The following is an 11320-nucleotide window of genomic DNA, read 5'->3' on the forward strand; positions in this document are numbered from 1 at the left end:
GCTGTGTTAAAATGTAGTGCTGTACAAAGAATAAATGACTCACAATTAAAAAAGTAAAGTTCTATAAATACACCTTGCCCTTCTAGATATCAAGAAGTGCCTCTGATGTCAAGTCAATAAACCATTGTTATTAAATACAGGGAAGTAAAATTTGTGTCATGCTGACAATATCTTGTGTTTGACCCAAATGGGAAGTTGTGTTGCCTTGTTCTGCATGTTCCATTTTCTGTTTAAAAGCTTCTAAAGTGGGGCCTGGGTAGCTCAGTGAGTACTGACTCCGACTACCACCCCTGGAGTCACGAGTTTGAATCCAGGGTGTGCTGAGTGACTCCAGCCAGGTCTCCTAAGCAACCAAATTGGCCCGGTTGCTAGCGAGGGTAGAGTCACATGGGGTAACCTCCTCGTGGTTGCGATTAGTGGTTCTCGCTTTCAGTGAAGCACGTGGTAAATTGTGCGTGGATTGCGGAGAGTAGCACGAGCCCCCACATCCTGTGAGTCTCTGCAGTGTCATGCACAATGAGCCACGTGATAAGATGCACGGATTGGCGGTCTCAGAAGCGGAGGCAACTGAGACTTGTCCTCCGCCACCTGGATTGAGGTGAGTAACCGCGCCACCACGAGGACCTACTAAGTAGTGGGAATTAGTCATTCCAAATTGGCAGAAAAGGGGATAAAAAAACAAAATAAAATAAAAAGCTTCTAAAGCTTTGGCTGTTGCAATATGTTGACAAATACATTGGTTCTGATTCTGAGAATTGTTTATATGCATTGAGTTTCCTCTCAGGACGTTCACTGGTCCATTCTGGGCCTGAAAAACAGCCCAGAACCTAACCAGTCTATTACAACCACAGCACATAATCACCCACTATTTAGGACTATACATAATTATATATTATTTACACATACAGACATAGTAATCAATGATTTACATACATTTTCACTGTGGCATAATCCAGATTTAGTCAAACAAATCCCAATAATATGTAAGCTATAGTCCTAAAAAGTAACCAAGGCTCAGTGGAAGTATGTATTTACACGCATGACTAGCTTTAATATGAGTTGAAATGAATAAATTTCTGGATTGGTGTCAGTAAGGAGGTACTTGAGCCTTTCTGATGGGACTGTGCGTGGGTGAACAAAAAAGGTTGGAAAACACTGCTGTAGTGTTAACACCCTAGTCTCTTCCTCAAATTCTTAGCGTCATTTTCCGTGCCATTTATAAAAATGTACTGTAATTGTGTAATCTTTGGGTCCTAAATATTCATTAATGAACTAATAGTCTTAGAAACAGATTGTTAGCCTTTTCATTGTGTATTCTTTATCCCAATTTTGCATAATTGAGGCGTAGCTCTTTTGAAATCATTTGGACAAAATATTGTTAACAGAATTGACCAGTGCAATCCTGATTTTCACCAGGAGATGAAGACACTTACCTTTCTTATCATTATTTTGCAACCTAATAGCCCCAGTCACAATTATTTATAATCTTGATGTCCTCTTAAAGAAAAGCTAATCAGCTATTATTTGTAGTCCTGCAAGTGAGACTATCTGAGACTGAATGTAACCAAAGTTATGAAATGAGCTTTCATTTATGAATTTTACATTTGCTTTCACAAAAGTTTATAGATCAAAGACCACATCCACAGATTCTGTTGTTAGGAAAATAAATGGCATTGTGGGAGCTGTTTTCAAATGATTATAGGTTCATGCTCCCTTGAATCTTTCAAGTAAATTGCTAAAAACATAGGAGATTATATTTTAAAACTGAACCTTTTGATCATTTGACCAGTTTTCTTGTGTAACTTGCAGCATTAGTCATAGGCCTATTGTAAAACTAGGAGTTGGAAACTTGTTAATAAATGTTTCATAGTTGCTGCTTTCTCATACTTAAAAAATAAAAAGACAAGAGAAATAAAACATGAATAAAAATAGGGATTTAGAAGGAATACAGACTGCAAGAGTTTCACGTGAGCTGTAAAGAAAAGAAGAGAACAGAACGCAAATGCTGCTGTTGTAATTTTATGAGGGTGGCGTTTTAAAACGTCATGGTTACTTTCGTAACCTCCGTTCCCTGATGGAGGGAATAAGATGTTGTGTCGATGTAGTGACACTAGGGGTCACTCTTGGGAGCCCCAAACACCTTTGATTTATTGAAAAAAGGCCAATGAGAATTGGCGAGTGGAATTTGCATGCCACTCCCCTGGACATACGGGTATAAAAGGAGCTGGTATGCAACCACTCATTCAGGTTTTGTGCTGGGGAGCCGAGACCAGGTCCCGGCCATTTCAGCGGGTAGTTCAGCGTTGTGGCAAGAGGGACACAACATCTCATTCCCTCCATCAGGGAACGGAGGTTACGAAAGTAACCATGACATTCCTTATCTGTCACTCAATCAACGTTGTGTTGATGTAGTGAGAACCACATCTGGGTGGGCCAGGAGGGTGCTACTAGGACGATCTGCTCCTCGTCCTTCCTGACCTTGCACAGGGTCTGTGCAAGTAGGCTCACTGGGGGAAACACATATTTGCATAGCCCAGGGGGCCAGCTGTGTGCCAGCGCAACTATACCGAGGGGTGCCTCGGTCAGGGCGTACCAAAGCAGGCAGTGGGAGGATTCCCGGGAAGCAAACAGGTCTACCTGTGCTCGACCGACTCCAAATCAGCTGGACCACCTGAGGGTGGAGTCTCCACTCTCCCCTGAGGGTAACCTGACATGACAGCACGTCCGCTGCGGTGTTGAGGTCGCCCGGGATATGAGTGGCTCGTAGCGACTTGAGGTGCTGCTGACTCCAGAAGAGGAGACGGCGGGCGAGTTGTGACATGTAACGGGAGCGTAGACCACCTTGATGGTTGATGTACGCTACCTTCGCTGTGTTGTCCGTCCGGACCAACACGTGCTTGCCCTGGATCAACAGCCGAAACCTCCACAGGGCGAGCAGTACTGCCAACAACTCTAGGCAGTTGATGTGCCAACGCAGCCGTGGGCCAGTCCAGGAGCCGGCGGCTGTGTGCCCATTGCATACAGCGCCCCAGCCCATCTTGGAGGCGTCTGTTATAACCACGACGCGCCTGGAGACCTGCTCTAGGTGAACCCCTGGTCGGTCCAAGGGCTGAAGAGGCGGTGACAGATCGGCGTGATGGTCACGCGATGTGTTCCGTGGTGCCATGCCCATCTCGGGACTCAAGTCTGAAGACAGTGCTGAAGCAGTCTCATATGCATCAACCCGAGCAGTGTGGCCGCCGCTGAGGATGACATATGCCCCAGGAGCCTCTGAAAAAGTTTCAGTGGAACCGCTGTCCTCGTCTGAATGCCTTCAGACAGTTCAGCACAGACTCTGCGCGCTCGTTCATGAGGCGTACTGTCATCGAGACTGAGTCCAACTCCAGATGCTCTGAACCGGGGAGAGCTTGCTCTTTTCCCAGTTGACCCGAAGCCCCAGTTGCTGAGTTGCCAGAGCACTAGGTCCCTGTGTGAGCTAGGATTAGCCAGTCGTTGAGATAGTTGAAGATGCGGATGCCCACTTCCCTTAGCGGGGGAAGGGATGCCTCTGCGACCTTCATGAAGATGCAAGGGGACAAGGACAGGCCGAAGGGGAGGACCTTGTACTGGTACGCCTGGCCTTCAAAGGCAAACCGCAGGAAGGGTCTGTGTCGAGGTAAGACCGAGACATGGAATACGCGTCCTTCAGGTCTACCGTCGCGAACCAATCTTGATGCCGGACGCTCGCTAGAATGTGTTTTTGTGTCAGCATCTTGGACGGGAGTCTGTGCAAAGCCCGGTTCAGTACTCGCAGGACCAGGATTGGTCGCAACCCACCACCTTTCTTCGGTACGATGAAGTAAGGGCTGTAGAACCCTTTCTTCATCTCGGCTTGAGGGACAGGCTCTATCGCACCCTTGTGCAGAAGGGTAGCGATCTCCGCACGCAAGGTAGCAGTGTTCTTGCCCGACACCGAGGTGAAGCGGATGCTGCTGAACCTGGGCGGGCGCCTGACGAACTGAATCGCGTAGCCGAGTCGGACGGTCCGGGTCAGCCATCACGATGGGTTGAAAAGTGCGAGCCACGCGCACAAACTACGGGTGAGGGGGACCAAGGGAATGATCACGTCGGATGTACCGGCAGATGGGGCCTCGCGGGAGCCCCGTGGCCGTGCTGAGTCCAGGGACATCGAAGCACTTACCTGGCTCCTGCCGCCCACCATAAGATTGGCCGAGGAGGGGGGAGGAGGAATCTCGTCCCCATAGTCCACCGGAACCAATCCCGTGTGGACGTGTTTGTGCCACAGCTGGGCACACAGGGGCACAAACTGGTCTGTCGACCAGCCCCAGAAAAGCGGGTCTCCTCGCCCCTGGGTCGCCTGTCTCGGGGGGCTTCGAAGCCTTCCTCAGGGTCTTAGCGGCCAGCTGCGAGACGGGTGGCGTCTGCTTCCTGTGGAGGGCTCCACGCCGAAGCCGGGCCACGGGAGCGGGCTGCAGCGGAGCCGGTGTTGTTGCTGCAGGAGGACGCCCTTGGCGATGAGCAGACAGGGTGCGGGGTCTTAAGCCGCGCCGGGGCAGGATATGTTGTAAGGCCTCCATCTGCTTCTTCACCGCCGAGAACTGCTGGGCAAAGTCCTCAACGGCATCGCCAAACAGGCCAAACTGGGAAATAGGGGTGTCAAGGAACCGTGCCTTGTCTGCCTCTCCCATCTTGACCAAGTTGAGCCAAAGGTGGCGCTCCTGGACCACCAAGGTGGACATCACCTGCCCGAGAGACCGCGCCATGGCCTTCATTGCCCAGAGAGTGAGGTCAGTCACTGAGCACAGTTTCTGCATCAATCCTGGGTCAGAACTACCCTCATGCAGTTCTTTTAGCACCTTGGCTTGGTGTACTTCAGGAGAGCCATGGCGTGCAGGGCGGAGGCGGCTTGTCTAACGGCACCACAGGCCACAGTCGTCAGGGACGACGTAAACCTACAGGCCCTGGATGGGAGCTTCGGGCGCCCGCGCCAGGTGGCGGCGCTCTGCGGACACAAGTGCACCACGAGCGCCTTATCCACCCGGGGGATCACCGGCTCGTGGCCGCCCGGGAAAGCATGTCCTTCATTTCCACGTCAGCCTGAGACTGGGCAATCGTTCCTGAAGGAGGAAGCCCAGCCGAAGCCTCTGTGTCAGACTGGACGAGCCCGCTCACCAATGCTGTGCTCGATAACTCATCATCTTCCCGAGCTCCGAATGAAAAGTCGAACTCGCGCTGAGATGAGCCGGCGGTCTCGTACGAGAGCCCGACCAGGGCAAGCGAGCATGCTGGGGAATGGGAGGTCCGTGGGGGGTACCCGGCGGAGGTGGCCCCATTTATGTCCCCAAATTGCCCCCAGTGCTAACCGACGCGGCCTCAAACCCGTAGGTAGAAGGACCGGTGCGGGGAGCCGCTGGGGTGGCTTGCTTTCTTACGAGAGCAAGCCGCAACCGCAACATTGCCATGGTCATGTTCTCGCAATGAGGACATGACTCATCCATGAACGATGTCTCCGCGTGGGCAGTGCCCAGACACGTAAGACAGCAATCGTGGCCGTCAGAAGCGGAGAGATAATGACCGCAACCAGGAATAACACACAAACGGAAAGACATCTTTAAAAAGAGGTTCCGTGTGTGCCGCTCTTTTTGTGAATGAAAATATACTCTTCTAGAATGTACTCTCATATTTTCACTCTGCTGAAGCACCCATGGGTGTTCTCTGCACTCCATGGGTGCAGATGGGGAGAGGCCACTGAAATGCGCCGTAAATCCAGCAATTTTGAGGTGCGTCTTTGGAGGGAATTGAATTCAGTGCACTGAATACAACCACTCGGCTCCGAAGAGAAAATCTGAATGAGTGATTGCATACCAGCTCCTTTTATACCCGTATGTCCGGGGGAGTGGCATGCAAATTCCACTCGCCAATTCTCACTGGCCTTTTTTAAAAAAAGCAGAGGTGTTTGGGGCTCCCAAGAGTGACCCCTAGTGTCACTACATCGACACAACGTCGAGTGAGTGACAGATAGGGAACGTTATGTTTTCACTCTTTAACTGCCAATAAAAGAAGTGCTGGTATTTAAACTTGAAACGGTTAACTTTATTTAATGCGGAAGGCAGGATGCAACCTGCAAAAAATATATACAGAAAATTATTTTATTTTAGGTTTGCCATTTTTGCAAATCATTTGTTCAAATGTGGGATATGTCTGAATGCAGTTTAAAACGTGTGCTTGTATTATTTTCTATTGTTAAATAAATATAAAAATTATATCAAACCTTTAAAACATAAAGATGAAGAAAGATTTTATGGTTCAGGGTTGCAGATTTAGCCTAAATCATCAATAATTTTGGGGATAGTTCGTTTTGGACCAAATGTTGATTTGTAGTTATTGACAAACTATGTTTGATAATTCTTTTTACAATATCTCTGGCAACAGGGTTGAATTGTTGAGCTTGACGATTGCAGTAAACACTACAGTTTGTTTAAAAATAAAGAAAATTAGAATTATTACATTTTTGAGACTATTGCATATAATGCCTAGATTGGTTGGATGGGCATTCATTTGTGATTAACTGGTGATTGGAAGATCCTGGAGGGACCGTTATGAAATAAAATAAAACAATAAAATCTAAGTTATGGCCTGGTGAAAAACATCACAACCACATTATGTCAAAGAACTTGACATGACAACCTGTCCACATTAAACTATGCTGTCACAACAACCCAATCTAATGAAAAGTCATACATAATTTACGAGTTGGTTATTTCGTATGGTCTCGCACGATGTTGGTTGCATAAACTCGTACGACTTCAACACGTGCAAATTCCCAGATGTCTAATGTGGAAGTAAGGACATTAAGGCAGTGTGTAAAACATGACAGGAAGCCGTTGTGTGTGACAGAAGCAAGTAATTGTCACGTATTAGATGTCCAGTGACATCATTGGCTGTAGTGAAAGTCGTAGGAATTCAAACGAGTGCAGTCGCACGATATCATACGAATTAGCCAAATTTAGAAAAGTAACAATTGAATTGCCTTTTTGTATATTTTGTTTAATTTGCAGTGATTGATTTACAACTTGATATTCAGGTAATTTATTCAACTTGGAAATGAATGAAATGCACTGTAAAAAATGATTTTGCCTTTTAGTTGTCATAAATTAAAATGTAGATTTAGAATAACTGTCCTGGTTTGATCTTGTTGAGATAACTCTGTTATCCACATTTTTGTTGGCTGAACTGTGATAAGTTACTGAACGTAGAAAAAGTATTCAGCTGAAATAAAAAATCAGTCAAGAAAACTGAGCACATCACACCTAGTTGATATATATAGTATATACTAAATAGCCCTAGCTACTTCTGTGTTTATTAATAGTATTAAATGACAACATAAATAATTGAACTTTTATTTGAGTTGAATTAGAATTAAGTTAATGGAACTAAGAAAGTCAAGTTTACTTAAAAAGGCATGAAGCTCATTTAACAAGTTATATTAATTCAAGTCAGCTATATGCTCTGTTTAAACAACTTTCCCTCTTAAGTTGACACAACTTAAAATTTTAAGGCAGCTCAAACACTTACTTTTTAAGTTGAAATGACAAGATTTTTCTTTACCAGTATGCACATTAACTAGCCAAAGCCTCTTACTAAAGATACTTGAGAAAATATCAGAAACAAACAATCAAACTGAACAATTATCAAAACAGGCTTTCACAGCCACATCCAAAGCCAATCCTGTTCCTCACTGGCTTGGAACTGAACATTGTCTTTGAAGCAATACTTCTTGCACAAATGCACCTGTACTTTCTTGCTTAATCGAATATCAAATGGAAACTTGCTTGATTGTTTTGCCACAACATTAGAAGATCTGCTGTGGGATATAGTGCATCTTCCTGCAGGTATCTTGTCAGCTAGCATTAAACTCTATTTGATATTAATGGGTAGTAATATGGCTCTTCTGTTCTGCAGAAGATCACATGGCCTCTTTTGGGTGCAGGAGGTGTAGATCCATTATTTTCTGCCACATCTCTGTTGGAGTTCCCACTTCTTTACTTCTGTGTCCTTCCTCCAATGGCGTAGATTTGAGTTTAACATGGGGATGGGGTCCAAATGTGGGTCCTTGGGGGTCTTACTATAGCAAGCTTCTCTGTGATTTTGTTTTATTATTATTTATATATTTTTTATTACATTCATAACATCTAAAGTGTCACAGATTAATTTCTCACTGCTTCTCTATCTCTATCTGTCTGAGTTTATACTTACATTGGGAGACAATGCAAGCATATCTTTATGCTATAATTATAACAGGAGTGCATCATGAACATAGGCCCTGTCAGTCATCAGCACATCCTTGTACTGCATTAAGAGTCCCCAAGTATTTATGATCAAAAGATTGTGTTTCATTACAACACATTACACAGTGCATTAAACCAGTTCAAATGAATGCACAGATCAAATCAAAATCATATTCATAGAAAACACCTTAATATGTATAAACTGGGTATCATATAAAACAATCAGAAAAAGTTTCATTCAGAAACATTAACCCTTTCAGAAAATTACAATTCTTACCTGTTCATCTGAAATACCTGCCTGTAGTGGTGTGGCCCACCCAAATTAGACCCAGGCCCACCCAGAATATTAGAGATTATTCTTTGACTTAATATATACAGTACTGTGCAAAAGTTTTAGGCACATAAGATGTTTCACAGAGGCATTTGTCTTAAGATGGTTATTTATATCTTCAGCTTTAGTGTGTCAATATGAAATATAAATGTTAGACTCCCAAACATTACTTTCGCAAATAGAAATGATTAGAATAGAAGGAACAGGGAGCCCTGCAACAGATGGCATTGTCCACACAAAGTCCCCCACTGAACATCGTATCAGTCTGAGATTACATAAAGAGACAGAAGCAATTGAGACAGCCTAAATAGATAGAAGAACTGTGGTGAATTCTCCAAGAAGCTTGGAATATTCTATCTGCCAACAACCAAGAAAAACTGTGTCCAGGTGTACCTGAATTGGTGCTGTTTTAGCTTTTTTTATGTTTACTGGTCTTTGTGTGATATTAAGTGATAAATAAAAACTATTTATAGCATTATTTTTGAAGACATCCTCACTATGCAACATTTTTCACAAGTGTCTAAAACTTTTGCACAGTACTGTATATTTATAAAATAGTTTAAAAAATGCATAAATTCTGATTTCTAAAAGTATGAAAGAACTATTTGAATGTGTTGCCTTTCTGTTGCTATGGAGAATTTGAACCCATCCATTTTATTGAGGCCCACCCAATTCATAGTAAGTCCATGGCTATGTCCTTGCCTGTCTGTCTGTTTTCCTCACCCAGAAAACAACAGCTGATCATTTATATGGATGCCTTTAGCATCTCCACTGACTCCACATATGACTCGTGATATATTTCATGTTTTTTTTAAATTCATACGATAGTTTTGTGTGGGAAACAGACCTACAGACCGAAATTGTACATGTTGTAAGCAACTGACGTTCTTATGAGACAAAAAGTTTTATTCCTGCAGGGGGCGCTTAACGCTATGAAAAAATAATCCTCCATGCATCCACATTTCAATTTCAGAAAGTTTAATATATACGTATTTGCGGACATTTTACACTGGATATTTATTTTTTAATAAAAACTGATAATTGCAATGATTCATACCTGTGAATGGAAATTCCCCTATAAAAGCATTTAAAAAAAATCCTCATCCAGCAATAATAAACGACTTGGCCTATCCTATCCAACGCTAAGAAAAGTATCAGGTACCAAGTGTCAGCACCGTCAATGTGCTGTTTAGCATTCAAATCTCAGAATGTTTTATATCTTATTGGAGACATTTTTACACTGGACAGTATTTTTAAATATAAACTGTTAATTGCAAGGATTTATGCCTTTGAATGGAAATCCGCCTCAGCATTATCTTTAAAATAATTTAATAAAATATAATCTAGTAATAATAAACGACTGTGATTGGCCTATCCAGTGCTGAGAAAAGTACCAGGTACCAGGTGTAAACACCGTCAATGCTAGAGGGGATTGCGCAACACTAGTTGGATGATACCAACTCGTACCACGGAGGGGGGACTTCAGTTTTTTGTCTGATTATGACAGAATCACAGTAATGCAATTGAAAGGTATCTCACACTAAATTATTTTGAGCATTGAAAAATAAATATATATATATGACTGTATATATACACAATGACAGATGTATGATGCATGACTGGGAGGGACAATTCACTCCTTTCACTGCATTGAGGGGAAGTGTCCCCCCCTCCCCCATCCCCAATTCCACGGCAGTGCCTTCCTCCATCTCCATCATCTCCTATAAAAGCCAGTCTTTGGTATCATCCATGGTTTCTCCATGGTGGCCCCTTATTTGTTTGATCATCAAACTGCTCAATATTTTGGATCTGTTTGCATATGGATCTCAGTGTAAATAAAAATTCTTCTAACTTTTATTTTGAATCTGCACCTGAGTCTTCTAGTCCCAGCCCTAACAATGCCTTAAAAAGTTGTATTCTTAAGGGATTAACTACTGTATGTTGATGCACTTTTATTCTAATCCAATTAATATATTCTGCACTGCTACAAATGGGTATATCAGTGCAGAAATAAGTCCAAAAGTTATTTATAGCTACTTTATAGCAATGTGTTCTTCCTTCGCTATAAGAATGCTCAGTTTAACTCTTCTGTTATAGGACTCTTCTAAAAATCTGTCTCCTATAATAGATTTAAACTGAGTGCTATTCAATCCTGGTCCTGGTGTACCCAGTCACACATGTCTTCCTTATTTAACACACCTGCTTTCTCTCATCATCTAATTAGTAGAGGCTCCAAGATGCATGGGTTAAATGTGTCTGTGGTTGTTCCTGGCAGGGTACTCAACCACAGACTCAAGGGTACAGGCTCCATATGGTTAGCATTAGGGATGGGTTCAGGGTTAGGACATCTGCTACCTGCCAGGAACAAACCCAGGTAACTTTGTACTATTGGCACTCCAAGACCTGAATTGGGTGTGTCAGGTGTTGGGGTTCTCTAGGACCAGGGTTGTGAATAAATGATTAAGATTATTTAGTCTTTATGGCCACATCCACTATTAAGCTGGGGATGGTCAGTATGAAAAAACATCAGTGCTTGTTGATAATTAGTTATAAACATTACCATCAAAGATTATTAGCATTATTAGCATTTATTAATTTATTATACACTAGATTTTAAAATAATGTTACAAAAACAAGGTGAGCCTGGCATGATATGCTTACCTCAATATCAAGCCTATCTTTCTCAAAAGCTTAAAATGAA

Source organism: Myxocyprinus asiaticus, chromosome 44, assembly GCF_019703515.2.
Source record: "Myxocyprinus asiaticus isolate MX2 ecotype Aquarium Trade chromosome 44, UBuf_Myxa_2, whole genome shotgun sequence".
Classification (NCBI taxonomy): domain Eukaryota; kingdom Metazoa; phylum Chordata; class Actinopteri; order Cypriniformes; family Catostomidae; genus Myxocyprinus; species Myxocyprinus asiaticus.